A 6,921-nucleotide genomic window follows, 5' to 3' on the forward strand; every position below is an offset into this window, starting at 1 on the left:
ACCACATACTAACTGTCAGTAGATCTCTAAGGTAAATGAGCAAGAGACTCTGATAGGTACACATAAGTAAACAGAGTTTGACGTAATTACTAAACTTCAAGTCAGGATACCTGGGTTTGCCTCTGCTGCCCACTTAAGTCCTTCTCTCCTTTTTCTCCTCTTCTGGACCACTTTTCTCCAGTAAGCCTGATTTCTTCATGTTGAACTATCTGTTCAGAGACTCCAAAATAGCACCCTTCACCCCCCATGTGCCTTCTACACCTGTACACTTCGTTCCCCTTGTTATCTCCACCACAAAATGGTACCCCACATGGTGCAGTTTTTACCATTTACAAAGCTCTTTCATGTATATTGACTCAATTCTCTCAATAATTCAATGGTATGTATTTTATTAAACCCTTTTTACAGTTGATTTGAACCTGAAGTTTGAAGAGGTTAACAGGTTGTCCAAGAGCACACATCTATTAAATGGCAAAGCCAGAAATTCAACCCGGATTGTGATTTCAAATCTAACATTCTTTTTTTCTCACCTCAGATAAAATTCCAATTTCAGTGGTCTAGGTTAAAGTATCCTTCCTGAATATGCTAGAAAAACAGGAAATCCCATGAAGTCAGTATGAATATCATAATGAAAACAAAAGAGATGTTGGATATTCATCTATTTTCTCTTCTTTCTTCTTCCTCTTGATTCTCTCTTCCTTCTCTTCCAATTAGAAAGAGGATCCTTTCACAATGCCTCTCCTACTTCCTTTTTTCTTCCCCCAAACACCTTTTATTCTTTTGCTAGTTCAATGGAGACCCACATCCCACTCAGATCTGCTTCTCAATGGCAAAACTAGGTTAGGGGATGCTATTAATAAAAGTAATGGTTTCATTTTTAGCTCACAAAACCAGCTGTGTTAGAAATAGTAACCTTATTTTCCCCCAAATTATTTTCTATTTAGAGCCCCTACCCTCTAAGTGGCAAATATTTAAACTCAGTCAGTATACACCCAAGAGATATATCTAATTTCTGGGGTGCATGTGGAGTGTCAAAGCATTGGGAGTTGTGACATCTGGTCCTTGACTGTTATCGCCTTGGCTTCCATTTAGCCATCCATCATCTCGTTTCATATTTGTTTACTGGACATACAGGCAACATTGCCATAATCCCATTTAAAAGGCCCGTGTAGGTTTAACAACTATCCTTTCAACTTCTCTACAGACTCTGGGGTGCAAAAAACTCATTCCATCGCCAAGCTGAGTCACAGAAACTGTGGGGTGCTACCTAAAACCCCATCCACTCCTGTGGCACTCTCAGGCCACAGAACCATCCATCTGCTTCCAGGCTACACTGTGACACATGGGACTCTGTAAACTGTCCCAGACTCATACCCACCACACAGTCCTTCGGTCTCTGAGATCTTGGGTTTCCTTGGGCCTCTTTTTAAGAACACGTCTAGCTTACCTCGCCTCTTGGTTCCCACAAACTTCCCTGGTGTTTCTATCATTTCACTCCTCCCCACTGGAGCAAGATCGGTCCCCTCTTCAGTGACCCACAAGGCAAGTTCTCCCTTGTTCCATTGCCATCTGGATTTTCCCTTTCCTCTCAACCCAGAAGATCTTTGATCTGAAGTCAGGAAGCTTTTCTCTGGTTCATGATATTCTTTTACATAATTGCTTATGCTGAGTCCTCCTCGCAGGGTTTATGAAGATTCAATGAGATATCTAAAAAAGTGTTAATCAAAAATGAGTTAAGGGACATACCTGGTGGTCCAGTGGTTAAAAAAAAAATGAGTTAAATTTGGCCATAATAGAATGTTTAAGTCACAAGGACTTTTTAATCCAGAGAAGTTTGTGAATATAATTTTCCATTAAAAAGATAATTTCTGAATCTGTCGTCTTTCACTTATGACTGGAAACTTTTGTTTTCACAGTTAACGTGGCTTTTATTTCAACTAGCTAGAGTACAGCTTTACCTTCTTGTTACAGCCTTCCTTTTCCTTTGTCATAGGACATGAAATATAATTATAGAATGTACAATTTTGTAATAACTTGTTCTAGGGGTTAGTTCATTTTCTTTCCCTTTTCAATTTAATTTCTCTTTCTGAAAACAACTGAGAAAATTTGTTAGGCCCTTTTTATGCACAGATATGGGGAGAATATAATGTAGAAGACCCATAAACTCTCTCCTCAAACAGCTTATGATCTTTTTAGAAAACAAAATCTAGACATAAATGAAATGTTAAATGGCAAGATAAGGGTGTGAGTGTAAAACGTGCTGTTAGAAAATTATTCCAAGTTGTCTGAGTTTTTATTAGGATCTCTAGGAAACTAGAATTTTGAGAAATTTGGGGCTCTTAAAGAAGGGTTATATTATTTTTTGATTGACATTATTTTCTAACAGAATGAGGCCAATTAACAGATCTCACTAAATAAAGAAATGAGGAAAAAATATTTTTGTAGAATTCAAGAAGCCAGAGTTCTAAACCTACCTTTGCCCTTTGTATACTGTGTAAAAGCTGTGTGTGTGTGTGTGTGTGTGTGTGTGTGTGTCCACACTTGCCTTGGTATTTTGGGTGGACCAGAGGGGAAAAGAGAGAGGCTCAGGAGAATGAACTAGAGGAGAAGCCATTCACCCACTCCTGCAGCTGTCTAATATCTGAATGTCACATGGAAGGAAAAAATTCATAGCTGTCACAAATGTGGTGGAACTATTGAAAGTGCATGAAGTTACAGCACTACACCTGTACTCACCAGCTGGTGAAGCCTATGACAGTAACTTCCATATTTATTTTTGTTAATTTATTCATCCAGTAAATATTTACCAAGCCCCTACCACGTGGGTACTCAGGATCCAGCGGGGAGCCTTTATAGACCGAGATTCTGCCCTCATGAATCTTACAAGCTGATTGGGAGGAAGACATTAAAAATTACTCAGCTTTATAATTACAGAGTATGAAGGAATGGGATGTAGAGCTATAAAGGGTATAATGAGGAGTTCGTCTGCTCTGGGGACTCAAGGACAGCTTCCCTAAGGAAGTGACATTTGAACTGAGCTCTGAAAGATGAGTGGGAATCAATAAATTGAAGAATCAAAGAGAATGGCATGTGGAGAGGCCTCAAAGCAGGAGGGAGCATGGCATTTGAGGGACTAAAAGAAAATTGGAGCACATCACAGGAAGAAGGTGGCATGGGATAGGATCAGAGAGGTTGGAAAGGGCGTACAGGGCCTTGCAGGCCACACTGTGGGAGACAGGAAAGGATTTTAAATAAAGGAAGGACACAGTCGATTTCCTGACTGCTGTGTGGAGAGTTGAAAAGAGGAAAAGAATGGACACGAGGAGACCATTTAGGAAGCCATTTCATTACAGCCTATTGTGATAAGAGCATCCCCCTGTTCTTTCATCTGGATCTCCAAGCCCAAGGTCTACATAACAGAGGAGAAGCCCTTCAGGAGATCCCTCTGTCACCACGTCAGTCCTTGTGCTCATTGGCAGCCAGTCTTTCAGGACAATGAAGTCCCCTGGTGCACCCAAACCTCTGATGAACTGTGTGGGGCAAGAGTTCTGCATACCGATTGCAGGAAACACAGTGCCTAAGACGGAATGGCTAGAAGTAAGAGAGACAGGGATCTCTGCCTGTGGAGAGACCATTTGATAGAGACAGAGCTGAGCCTCCTCTGGGCTAATGGCGCCAGGCTGCATTCACTCACTCCTGGATGTTAGGTTTGGGGGATAGAATCCTTAGAGATGGAGGGGTAGGGATGTCAGTCTTGAGTACTTGAGAGCTGGATAAAGGAAACTTGAACTGATGTCAAACTTTCGCTCCAGCTGGTTTTATTGCCTGGTTCAGTTGGGGGAGTTGCTGCCACTGTTGTGGCTGGGATCCATGAATTACTCTTTTTATTTTTTCATTAATAATTTTTATATTTATTACATGATGAAATGATAATATTTTGGATACAGTGACTAAATAAAATACATTATTCAAACTAGATCTACCCATCCCTTTCACTCTTTTAAATGTAGCATGAATTACTCTTGAAATTAGTCACATAGTAAAGTTTGTGCCAATCTCGTTTGGTGTCCAGGAAATGAAAGTTACAGAATTGCAGTGAATGGAACCATGGACCGTTTACCAGCTCTGGTGGATCACTGAACTCCTAAAAACCCTATGTAAAGGGCTCTATCGGGGACTCTAGTTATGTTCATAGGAAGCCAACCGTCTTCATTTCACTCCAACAAAAGGCTGATTGTCTGTGAGACTTTGGTCACAGCTGTAGGATCCAGGGCCACCTGTTAGCTAAATAAAGGAATCTGGGAGTGTCAAACTGCTCAAGACTCTACATAAGGTTGGGCTGTTGGCAGATCCGCCAGGAAGCCTTGCATCAGAACTGTGGGGCCTGTGGACAAGTCCTTTCTTTGGGCCAACATGGAGTTTTTCCAGCATGTACACTGGTTAGGTATATGATTAGCTTCTCCATAATTTTACCCAGGAGAAACCTAGGAGTTGGCAGATAGCATTAGTCCTAGGAAGAAACAGGAGCTGGCAGCATGGAAGGCAGGTATCATAGACAGAGGCAAGTAGCAAGGTCAGTCTGTTGTCCAAGAAGCAGAAAAGATAGGTACTGCAGAATGCTCTGCGCAAAGGTCAAGGTCAATACTTGATGCAAAGCTACTCCACTTCTCCACAGCCCACCTTCTAGGTTCAACTGAATTAAGCACTTTAACACCAGGCATTTTGAAAAATAAAATAGATCTATTTAGTGGGTATTTGGACAAAACCCAAACTCTAGACAAGAGATCAACACCTTTCTAACATCCCACTTGTTACTTTGTTACTAGGGGCTCAATCAGATTTAAAACTAAGAAGGAGGGGTGGAATAGACAAGGCAATGACCGCTTATTTCCAATATCCTTCTCTGGGCTCCTTCAGGGGTTCTTTAGTATCCCTCAATATGCACCATATTTGACTCAGCTTCTATATCTATGTATTTATATGGCCCTTCATTCAGCTATTAAGGCAGTGCTAAATTTTAAGATTCTCTCTAATTGCTTTTTTTGACAAATGCAGAATGCCTGCAAATTTAAAAAATTTTATTTATTTATTTATTTATTTATTTATTTATTTTTGGCTCTGTTGGGTCTTCGCTGCTGTGCATGGGCTTTCTCTAGTTGCAGCGAGCAGGGACTACTCTTCGTTGCGGTGCAGTGGCTTCTCTTGTTGTGCAGCTGGGCTCTAGGCGCGTAGGCTTCAGTAGTTGTGGCTCGCGGGCTCAGTAGTTGTGGCTCACGGGCTCTAGACCGTGAGTTCAGTAGTTGTGGTGCACGAGCTCAGTTGCTCCGCGGCAGGTGGGATCCTTCCGGACCAGGGTCGAACCCATGTCCCCTGCATTGGCTGGTGGATTCCTAACCACTGTGCCACCAGGGAAGTCCTAGCCTGCAAATTTTTAATTAGAGGCTAGAGGAAGATAAGGGACCTTTAAATTTTCCCTTGCACAAAGACCATAGATTGACTTGCAGCTATATGCCTTCTGATTTCAATGACTGTCTGGACAAATAGCATAAATAAGTACATGTACTATAGTAGGAGACACTTACCAAGTCTATATTTATGAGTTTAATTTTTAGATTACACATCTGTTATTTAAAATAAATCTTAGTAGAATTAAAATAATAGCATACATTCTTTTGTTTTTGAATTTGATAAAAATTAGCCAAATTTTCCTAAATCTTCAAAGCTGTATGACAAACTGTTTATAAAATTTATATGGAAATGAAAAGGGCCAAGATTTGTTCAGACACTTTTGAAGAAGGCAAAGGTGGAAAGACTTGATCTACTAGGTGTTAAAGTTTACAAAGCAAAAATAATTTAAGCAGTGTGGTATTGGCACAGGAATGAATAAAAACACTAATGGAACAGAATAAAGAGCCCAGAAACAAATCCAAACATGTACGGATACTTGATATGTGACAGAGGTGGGACTGCTGAGCAATGAGGGAGGGAGGGGTGTGTGTGTCTGTGTCTGTGTGTGTGTGTGTGTGTGTGTGTGTGTGTGTGAGAGAGAGAGAGAGAGAGGAAGAGAGAGAGAGACTGACTTTTAAAAGCAATGTTTATAGAATAAATTATATGATATTAAAGATTTGCTTCAAAAATAATCTAAAGGAGGAAGGAAAAGAAGGTAAGACATGACCACATGTTTCATGATTGCTTAAAATGAATATTTAGCTTATGAAGATTTATTATATTGGTTTCTCTCTTTTTCATATGTTTGAAATTTTTTACAATCAAAACTTAAATAAGGAGATGATCTGAATGGCAGGGTGAGGAGTTCTACAGACCTGCTCTCCAGTGAAACAACCATAAATGGTGAAAATTATTTTTAAAAAACATTTAACAGCTCTGTAAATTGTCCTAAAGTCATACAGCAAATGAAATGTTTACTCAAGAAAATCTGCTACATCTCAGTAAGAACTGTCAGTCTATGGCACTTGAGCCACAACCCATTCCCCTCTTCCCCCATCTCTAGTTCAGTAAAAAGAAAACTCCACTCTGAGCAGCTGTGGCCAACAAGATGGAGCTCCCATTCTCCCAATTCCCAACTGAAGCAAGATTCAACTATATACTATCTACAAGACATTTTTGATTCAAGATACAAATAGGTTGAAAGGAAAAAGATGGAAAAAGATGTATCATATAAACAACCATAAGAAAGCTGGCGTGGCTATATTAGTATCAGGCAAAAGAGGCTTTAAAATTATTTACTATTGATAAAAAGAAGAATTTTATAATGACTAAAGTATCAATATATTAGGAAGATATAATAATTATAAACACGTATGCTTCTAACAACAGAGCCCCAAAATGCCTGAAGCAAAACCCAACAGAATTTAAGGGAGAAATAGTCAATTCAAAAATAATAGTTGGAGACTTCAATAC

The sequence above is a fragment of the Eschrichtius robustus genome, chromosome 18, assembly GCF_028021215.1.
Source record: "Eschrichtius robustus isolate mEscRob2 chromosome 18, mEscRob2.pri, whole genome shotgun sequence".
NCBI lineage: Eukaryota > Metazoa > Chordata > Mammalia > Artiodactyla > Eschrichtiidae > Eschrichtius > Eschrichtius robustus.